The sequence below is a fragment of the Rhinatrema bivittatum genome, chromosome 8 (genome assembly GCF_901001135.1).
Source record: "Rhinatrema bivittatum chromosome 8, aRhiBiv1.1, whole genome shotgun sequence".
Lineage (NCBI taxonomy): Eukaryota > Metazoa > Chordata > Amphibia > Gymnophiona > Rhinatrematidae > Rhinatrema > Rhinatrema bivittatum.
The window spans coordinates 183,900,990-183,911,040 of record NC_042622.1 but is presented as its reverse complement, the minus strand read 5'-3'; positions in this window follow the sequence as shown (position 1 = coordinate 183,911,040).

Below are 10,051 nucleotides of genomic sequence, written 5' to 3'. Positions count from 1 at the left end.
GAATAAGCCAAGCTGCTATAGCGCCCCACACAGAAATAATTGTAAAGCTTTACTAAAAATGTTACAAAACAGCTGCTGAACAGAATATCCAACAATTAAAAACTCATAAAAATTATTAAAACATGTCCAAATATCAATAAAATATTTCAAAACAGCAGACATCGCATAATACCCAATAATTAAAATGGCAATCAAGAAAAATAAATTTAAAAAGCCACCTTTTCTTACCCTCTCCAGCAACTCTCCTACTCCTTTCCCTTCCAGGCCAATAGCACTCACAGGAAGCAGCAAGGGCTGCTGAAGCTCTGTCCTCACAGTCCTCTTCCTTAGCGCCCACAACCAGTCACTCACACACATAACTCCAATTAGACCCCACGAACAGTCTCGGTCTCTCTCACCTCCCTGACCAGTCTCTCTCTCAATCACACTCATGGTCTCTTATATACAAGCTCTCAATCACACACAAATGCTCTCACACCCACACCAGCTCTCACCCAGGCTTCCATTCACACCCACACACACCAGCTCTCACCCATGCATCCATTCACACCCCACACACACCACCTCTCACCCAAGCACCCATTCACACACACACACACCAGCTCTCACCCAGGCACTCATTCACACACAGACACCCCAGCTCTCACCCAGGCACTCATTCACACACAGACACCCCAGCTCTCACCCAGGCACTCATTCACACACAGACACCCCAGCTCTCACCCAGGCACTCATTCACACCCACACACACCAGCTCTCACCCAGGCACCCATTCACACCAGTTCTCACCCAGGCTTCCATTCACACCAGCTCTCAACCAGGCACCCATTCACACACAGACACACCAGCTCTCACCCAGGCACCCATTCACACACAGACACACCAGCTCTCACTCAGGCACCCATTCACACACAGAGACACCAGTTCTCACCCAGGCACCCATTCACACCAGTTCTCACCCAGGCTTCCATTCACACCAGTTCTCAACCAGGCACTCATTCATACACAGACACACCAGCTCTCACCCAGGCACCCATTCACACACAGACACACCAGCTCTCACCCAGGCACCCATTCACACACAGACACACCACCTCTCACCCAGGCACCCATTCACACCCACACACACCACCTCTCACCCAGGAACCCATTCACACCCACACACACCACCTCTCACCCAGGCACCCATTCACACCAGCTTTCAGCCAGGCACTCATTCACACACAGACGCACCGGCTCTCACCCAGGCACTCATTCACACACACAGACGCACCCGCTCTCACCCAGGCACTCATCCACGCACAGACGCACCCGCTCTCACCCAGGCACTCATCCACACACACAGACGCACCCGCTCTCACCCAGGCACTCATCCACGCACAGACGCACCCGCTCTCACCCAGGCACTCATCCACGCACAGACGCACCCGCTCTCACCCAGGCACTCATTCACGCACACAGTCGCACCCGCTCTCACCCAGGCACTCATTCACGCACACAGTCGCACCCGCTCTCACCCAGGCACTCATTCACGCACACAGACGCACCCGCTCTCACCCAGGCACTCATTCACGCACACAGACGCACCCGCTCTCACCCAGGCACTCATTCACACACACAGACGCACCCGCTCTCACCCAGGCACTCATCCACGCACAGACGCACCCGCTCTCACCAAAAACTTCTTCTTCCTTCGCTGCAGGGATGGGCTCCAGTTCCGCCGCGGCTTTACTCCGGCGGGCCTTCTTTTTTCGCCACCGCGGGAATGGGCTCCCGTGGTGGCCTCGGTCGGGTTTCCTCTTCGCCGCCACAGGCTGTGGCGGCCTTGCTTTGTCGGGGTCAGGTCTCCTCTTCGCCGCCATGGGAATGGGCTCCCATGGCGGCTTTGCTTCGTCGGGGGTCGGGTTTCCTCTTCATTGCGCGATCTTGCTTCGTCAGAGTTCAAAATTCCTCCCTGCCTGCCTCACCGGCCAATCAAAGGCTTCCTCCTTTCTTCCTACTCCCACTGGTAGGGAGGAGGCTTCCGATTGGCCTGCGCGGGGGCAGGCAGAATGAAGGAGGCTTCCCATTGTGTAATGGGGGTAGGAAGAACGAAGGCTTCCAATTGGCCCGCGTGTGCTGGAAAAAGGCAAAAGGAAAGTAGAACGGGGTAGTGGGACACCGGGAGACGCGACACACCTGGCGGTGTTTGGCGACACACTAGTGTGTCGCGACACACCGGTTGAGAAGCGCTGCTCTGGAGCACCACCTGCAGTCCATCAGTATTGACCAGTATCAAAGCAGAAAAATAACTACTAAAATACTAACTAGCTATATAAACAGGATAACAAATTTCCAACTCACAAATCCTAAATGGAAGCAGAACCCAAAGAAAAAAATTCTTAGGAATAAACCAGAAAATATCAAGAAAAATAGACAGCATGAAAGGCGAATTAAACACCCAAACAGTAAACGAGCGGACTCTCAAAAAAAAAATTAAATATAATATACAGACATAAAAGGTGGGCATCTGGACTGATCCATGGTACTACAGGAACGAAAATTAGCAGGTAAGAACCAATTTTCCTTTCCCTGTACGTTCCTGGATCAGTCCAGACCCTGGGATGTACCAGAGCTGATTCATTTAGGGTGGGACCCAGAGAGTCCCGCTCGGAGAACACTCTCTCCGAAGGCTGATGAACTTGGAGCTTGAACGTCCAAGCGGTAATGACGAGCAGATGTATACAATGACTTCCAAGTTGCTGCCTTACAAATCTCCTGATGAGAAACTTACTGACATTCTGCCCAAGAGGTTGCTTGTGACCTAGTAGAATGAGCTCTCAAACCCTCAGGAAGATCACGACGAGCAAGAAGATAAGCTGAACGAATTGTCTCTTTTAACCAACGAGCAATCGTAGCTTTAGAAACCTTATGACCTTTACGAGGACCACTCCACAAAACAAACAAGTGATCAGACAATCGAAAACTGTTAGTAACTTCAAGATAACGCAACAGTGTTCGTCGTACATCTAACTTCTTAAGATCCTTAGAGGAAGGATCCAAGCGATCTAAACACGGAAAAGCCGGAAGCTCTATGGACTGATTCAAATGAAAAGAAGATACTACCTTAGGTAAAAAGGAAGGAACAGTCCGCAATGAAATTCCTGAATCAGAAATTCTAAGAAAAGGCTCTCTGCAAGATAAGGCCTGCAATTCTGAAATTCTACGAGCTGAAGAAATGGCCACCAGAAAAACCACCTTCAACGTGAGATCTTTCAAAGTTGCATGATTAAGGGGTTCAAAGGGAGCCGAACACAGAGCCCTAAGGACCAAATTCAAACTCCAAGCAGGACAAGGATTCCGAAATGGAGGACGTAGATGTTGTGTGCCTTTTAGAAAACGCGCTACATCCGGATGTGCTGCCAAGGAAAATCCTTGAATTTTACCATGAAAACATCCAAGCGCTGCTACTTGTACTCTTAGGGGCGGATTTTAAAAGGAGCGCGAATAGCCTACTTTTGTTTGCGCTCCAGGCGCAAACAAAAGTACGCTGGATTTTAGTAGATACGCGCGGAGCCGCGCGTATCTGCTAAAAACCTGGATCGGCGCGCGCAAGGCTATGGATTTTGTATAGCCGGCGCGCGCCGAGCCGCGCAGCCTACCCCCGTTCCCTCCAAGGCCGCTCCGAAATCGGAGCAGCCTCGGAGGGAACTTTCCTTTGCCCTCCCCTCACCTTCCCCTCCCTTCCCCTACCTAACCCACCCGCCCGGCCCTGTCTAAACCCCCCCTTACCTTTGTCGGGGGATTTACGCCTCCCTCTGGGAGGCGTAAATCCCAGCGCGTCAGCGGGCCTCCTGCGCGCTGGGCCGCGACCTGGGGGCGGGTACGGAGGGCGCGGCCACGCCCCCGGACCGCCCTGGGCCGTAGCCACGCCCCCATACCCGCCCCCGAAACGCCACGACAACCGGGCCCGCCCCCGACACGCCCCCCCACGCGCGCAGAGCCCCGGGACTTACGTGAGTCCCGGGGCTCTGCGCGCGCCGGTAGGCCTATGTAAAATAGGCTTCCCGGCGCGCAGGGCCCTGCTCACCTAAATCCGCCCGGTTTTGGGCGGATTTACGCGAGCAGGGCTCTTAAAATCCGCCCCTTAAGGAACTACAGGACAAGCCCTTGGCTAATCCGTCTTGTAAAAAAGATAAAATATTTGAAACAGAAGAGTGAACTGGATCTATTTGATGCTCATTACACCAAGACTCAAAAACCTTTGATATAATGATTCAGAACTTTGGCTCATTTAGCCAGTCCCAGAATCCTCAGGGGCTGCTTCAGACTTAAACTGCTGAGATACAGTGAACTTCTGACCACCTCAGACTCAAGAATGTGGAAGATCTGGGAAACCTGTAGGCTCTGCAAAGCCTATAATTAAAGGCCAGGAGGGCATCAATGGCAATGTTTAAATCATAATACAAGGACCATAATATAAGCTTGGTTCTCACAGATTCCTATCTCATTGAAAGAAGCAGGTGGACTGACAGAAGCCAGGTGAACTGGAGATTCCCGGAGGTCAAGACTAATTAAAGGCTTGGAACCAACTACAGAAAACAGACCAATCTATTTACAAAACATAAATATATCTATTTACAAAACACAGAAGATCAGAAGATCAGAAGATCACAAGAAAACAGAATACTTCAAAGTAATGCTAAGACAAAGGAACTTTTAGGGGAGGAATAATCTCAGGGTATAGAAAAGTTTTAGGTTATGACATTGACAAATTGGTGAAGGATCCTCTCACAAGCATTTTCTATGTATAGGTTAAACTATAAAATAACAGCGTGTACTAGAGATTACAAGACACAGCGTTGCTATGCCCATCTTGAAGGATAGCTCCTGTTCTTCCAAAGATATGAAATATTAAAATTATATTTGTTCTAAAATTCTGAGTCATATCTTTGTTTGAAAAAGTGCTGACAAGCGTCTTATGAAAGTCTAATATTTAGACACCTTCCACACCCTTGCATAAGCCAAAGATGTAGAAGGCTTTCTAGAACGCAACAAAGTAGTTACTACAGCATCCGAATAACCCTTATTCTTTAACCGACGCCTCTCAAAAGCCAAGCCGCTAGAGAGAAGCGTTCGACCTCTTCCAAACAAACCGGATCCTGAGACAGAAGGCACGGTATGTCTTGAAATCGAAGGGGACCGTCCAGTGCTAGACTGACAAGGTCCGCAAACCACGGACGACGTGGCCACTCCGGAGCCACTAAGATAACGTTAACTTGTTGAACTTCTATCCGACGCAAGATCTTGCCGATTAGAGGCCAAGGAGGAAACACATAGAGAAGAACATCTCTTGGCCAAGGGAGTACTAGAGCGTCTACTCCTTCTGCTCCTCTTTCCCTTCTGCAACTGAAGAACCGAGGGGCTTTGGCATTCTGAAATGTGGCCATGAGATCCATTGCCGGAGTGGACCATCTGTTGCATATCATTTGATAAGCTTCCCCGCACAGTTCCCATTCGCCTGGGTCAAGATGATGTCGACTGAGAAAGTCAGCTTGGATATTGTCTACCCCGGCAATGTGAGAGGCTGCGATGCTAAGCAGACGTTGCTCCGCCCAGGCAATCAGCTGTTGTGCTTCCTGAGCTACCAGTAAACTTCAAGTTCCTCCCTGGCGGTTGATATATGCTACCGTGGTCGCATTGACAGAAAGAACTCGCATTGACTTCCCGCAGAGGAGAGGTTGAAGAGCGATTAAGGCTAAACGGACCACTCTGGTCTCCAATAGATTGATTGGCCACTGTGCTTCCTCTTCGGACCACTGACCCTGAACAGATGTTTTCAGATATACCGCTCCCCAGCCTGAAAGACTGGCATCGGTAGTGACCACAGTCCATTCCGGAATTTCTAGAGGAACACCCCGTTGTAGATTCGCTGGTTGCAACCACCAATCCAGGCTGGAATGAGCCGTATCTGTAAGAGGAAGGGGAAGGTGGTATAGTTCCGAAACCAGATTCCAGCGTGAAAGCAATGCAGACTCAAGTGGTCTCATATGTGCGAAGGCCCAGGGAACCAATTCCAGAGTAGAGGTCATTGAACCTAAGACTATCAGATAAACCCGAACACAAGGAATAGGAATAGATTGTAAATCTCGAATTTGCGATTGGAGTTTGAGAAGGCGATGCTCTGGAAGGAACACTAACCCTTGATGAGTGTCGAACCGTGCTCCCAAAAACTCCAGAGATTGGGAAGGCAACAGGTGACTCTTGTCTTCGTTGATCACCCAACCTAGAGACTGCAAGAGGGTGATTACTCTGTAGACTGTATAATGGCAAAGAGATTCTGACTTTGCTCGAACTAACCAGTTGTCCAGGTACGGATGTACCAACAGGCCCTCCTTCCTGAGTTGTGCGGCCACAACCATTAACTTGGTAAATGTCCTGGGAGCTGTGGCTAAACCGAATGGGAGAGCCCGGAATTGGTAATGTTGCCCTAGAATGCAAAATCTGAGAAACTGCTGATGATCAGATCGAATGCCGATATGAAGATAAGCTTCGGTGAGGTCGAGAGATGCTAGAAATTCTCCTCTGTGTACCGAAGCTATGACAGACCTGAGAGTTTCCATCTGAAACTTTGGAACCCTTAGACAACGGTTGACTTTTTTGAGATCGAGAATGGGACGAAAGGTTCCTTCTTTTTTGGGAACAACGAAGAAAACTGAATAACGACCTCTCCAATGCTCTGATATTGGAACTGGAACTATGGCTCCTAGGTCTCTTAAATGCTGTAGCGAGTCTTGGATTATGAGACACTTTTGAAGGGAAGAACATGGGGAAATTAGAAACAGGTGATGAAGCCTCCGAACAAAATCTAAAGCGTAACCTTGACTTATCACTGATAGAACCCATTGATCTGACGTACATCTGGCCCATTCTCCGTAAAACAGAGACAGCCTGCCCCCGATGATGGGAACCGGAGAAAGGACTGACCTCATCTCATTGGACAGACTTTGCACCTCCTGAGACTTGGGAAGTTCCTTGTCTGCCAAATCGACGGCCACGAAAGGACTGAGACCAATTCTGTTGTCTACCTGAGGACTGTTTAGCTGGAGGAGCCGACGGACGAGAAGAACGAAATCTTCTGTTAGACCTAAAACGAGAGCGAGATGAGAAAGAGCTTCTAGGTCTAGGATGGTCCTCTGGTAATTTGTGAATTTTATTTTCTCAAAATTTTCTCAAAATTTTATTTTCTCAAAATTAAATCTTCCAATTCCTTACCAAATAACAATTTTCCCTTAAAGGGTAAAGCCCCTAATTGAGCTTTGGAGGATGCGTCTGCAGACCAATTCCTCAACCAAAGAAGTCTGCGAGCCGACACTGAAGCAACTATAGAGCGAGCAGAGGTCCTAAGGAGATCATATAAAGCATCTGCACTGTAAGCAACAGTAGCTTCCAGTCTACCAACTTGCGCAGCCTCTTCAGAGAGGGAAGAATTATTTTGTAAAGCCTGTACCCATCTTAGCCCAGCTCGCAAAGCTAAGCTACTACACATAGCCGCCCGCAAACCAAGAGCAGAAACTTCAAAAATTCTCTTAAGCTGAACCTCCAGCTTACGATCTTGGAGATCCTTAAGAGCCGTTGCTTCGGTTACTGGAATAGTTGTCTTCTTAGTGACCGCTGATACAGCAGCATCTACCTTAGGAAATTTTAAAATTTCCAAAGCTTCCTCAGGTAAAGGATACAATTTATCCATAGCTCGAGCTACCTTAAGTCCCAACTCAGGAGTATCCCATTCCCAGTACAGAAGATCAGTGAGAGAAAGATGAAAGGGAAAAGAAGTTGTGGGACCCCTAAGGCCAAGCAATACCGGGTCAACGTCACCCATCCAAGAATCCTTTACTGGGGCCTCTAGACCCAACTCCAATAAAATTGCTGGGATTAAAGGACCAAGTTCCTCTCTTCTAAACAGTCGGACCACTTTGGGATCATCCCCGTCCTCAACATGAGGGTCTGAAGTAGTACTCAAAGCGGAATCTTCAATTATATCCCCCTCTGGTAGGGACTTGTCCGGGATAGGCAAAGAGCCATGCTCAGAATCATCTGTGGAAGAAAAAATTGACTGGTCCGGACCCGAACAAAGGGGACGCTTAGGAGCTGACCCCAGTCCCAAATCCTTAGATCTAGTCCTTTTAGAGGAACGTGGCTTTAAATTTTGACCAGATGAGATACCCCTATGTTTCTTATGAAATTTCTTACATTTATACGCTTTGCGAAGAAAACGAATAAAATCCCCTGAAAGGGCAGAAGAAGAAAAACCAGAAATCTCCTCCAGGCTATCAGCAGATAAATATGGGCCTGTTTCACGTGGCTTATCCCCCCAGGGACAGCCGGCTGCAGCGACAACGAAGGCGGGTCTGCAGCACTTTGAATAGCTTGCTGTGTTGCTGCCCTCAGAGTAGACAAGAGCGCTTCAGTCCCAGCACTGCAGGGAAATGAGCCCGGGGCAGGAGAGCAGCTGGTCCAAGGTTTTGCAGTCGTGTGAGGTAGCCTGGTTCTTTTTTTAACCGGCAAATTTGACGAACCTTTTCCCCCCCCCGGGGAGACAGGAAGCGCAGAGACTCTCTCTCGAAAGACGCGCGCGTGCATCCCCACAAGCGCGGCAGGCCGCGCCTCGCGGCATAGCAAAGAAAAAAACAGTGCGAAAAGAAAGAAAAATTAAAAGAAATAAATAGAAACTCCATTAAAAAGAATAAAAGCGTAGACCGACCCAACACCAAAGGTAAATAACCCACGAATCAGCTGTCCAAAAATTATTTATTTTTTTTTTACCTGACCAACCGGACCTTCGGCGCTGCTCCAAGTAGGGTGAGTGAGCCGGGCTCCCCGGTATCACCCCTGCCAGGAGTAGTTGCTGGGCCCAATCTCCCCAACTCCGGCAGCCTCAACCAGGAGAGATAGTCCTCCCAGGACTTGACAACCTCCAGGGAGGCAGAGGAAACGGCTGTGAAGAAAAAGAAACTTTTTTTTTAATTAACTTAATTGAAAAGAACAGCCTCTCTACAATAGAGAAAAAAAAAGAACGGCTGCAAGGAATTAACTCCTAACTACCTGACTAAAAAATAATAAACTACCACAGACTGCAGGGGTTAGGGATGTCCACCTCTGCTGGGAGACAGAGAAATACTGATGGACTGCAGGTGGCACCCCAGGGTATACGTCAGAGTCAGTAGAACGTTTCTCTGCCTCCCTCTGCTGGATTGGTGACATAACCCAGGGTCTGGACTGATCCAGGTACGGACAGGGAACTTTTCCTTCTCGGACCAGTGCCTGAAGTCTTCTGTTTGTTACCCTGTTACACTATTACCTCTTACTGTATAAGAGGTAAAAATAGCACGTCGAAAACGTGCGGTCAAACGCCGGCGCCCACTTTACTGTATCGGCCTGTATCACACCCCTTTACCTAACCATCTCTTCTCTGCCCCCACCCCTCTCTCCAGTATCATTCCAATACCCTCTATCTTAGCTCCCTTCCTAATTGCTCCATCTGCTGCTAGGAGGCCAAAACTCAGCATCTTGGACTGGTCTATTGTACAATAAGGAAGCACGTTTTTTTAAAGCATGCAAAGAAGTCACCACCCATAGGACCAGCGTACTTACTCCTAATTTTAAACGCACATCCGTCGTGCAGATTTCTAACGGAACATTTCTGCGGGGAGAACTCTACAGCAGTCCCTTTGAAAACTACCCTTTTTAATGTGTTTGCAGATCAAAGGTCTTTCTTTAAAACAGGAGCTGGAAGATTAATACATTTTAAGTAACGCCTTCTCGGTTTTGTCTTTACTTTTTTAAACTAACCTAGTACAGAAAGTAAAACCAGAGCTCACAAGAAAGGATATGTGCCATCCCTTCCCTGAGCATTCTAATTGCCTGCGGGCCAGATTTCAAATAGAAACTATGAGCCTACAACGCCCACAATGCAACAGTTTCCACCGGGCCGCTAGAGCACGTGACCGCTTCGCCATTGGGCGTCTGACTTAGGTAGGTGACGAAAGTTTTGTAGGAGAGTCACATTTCT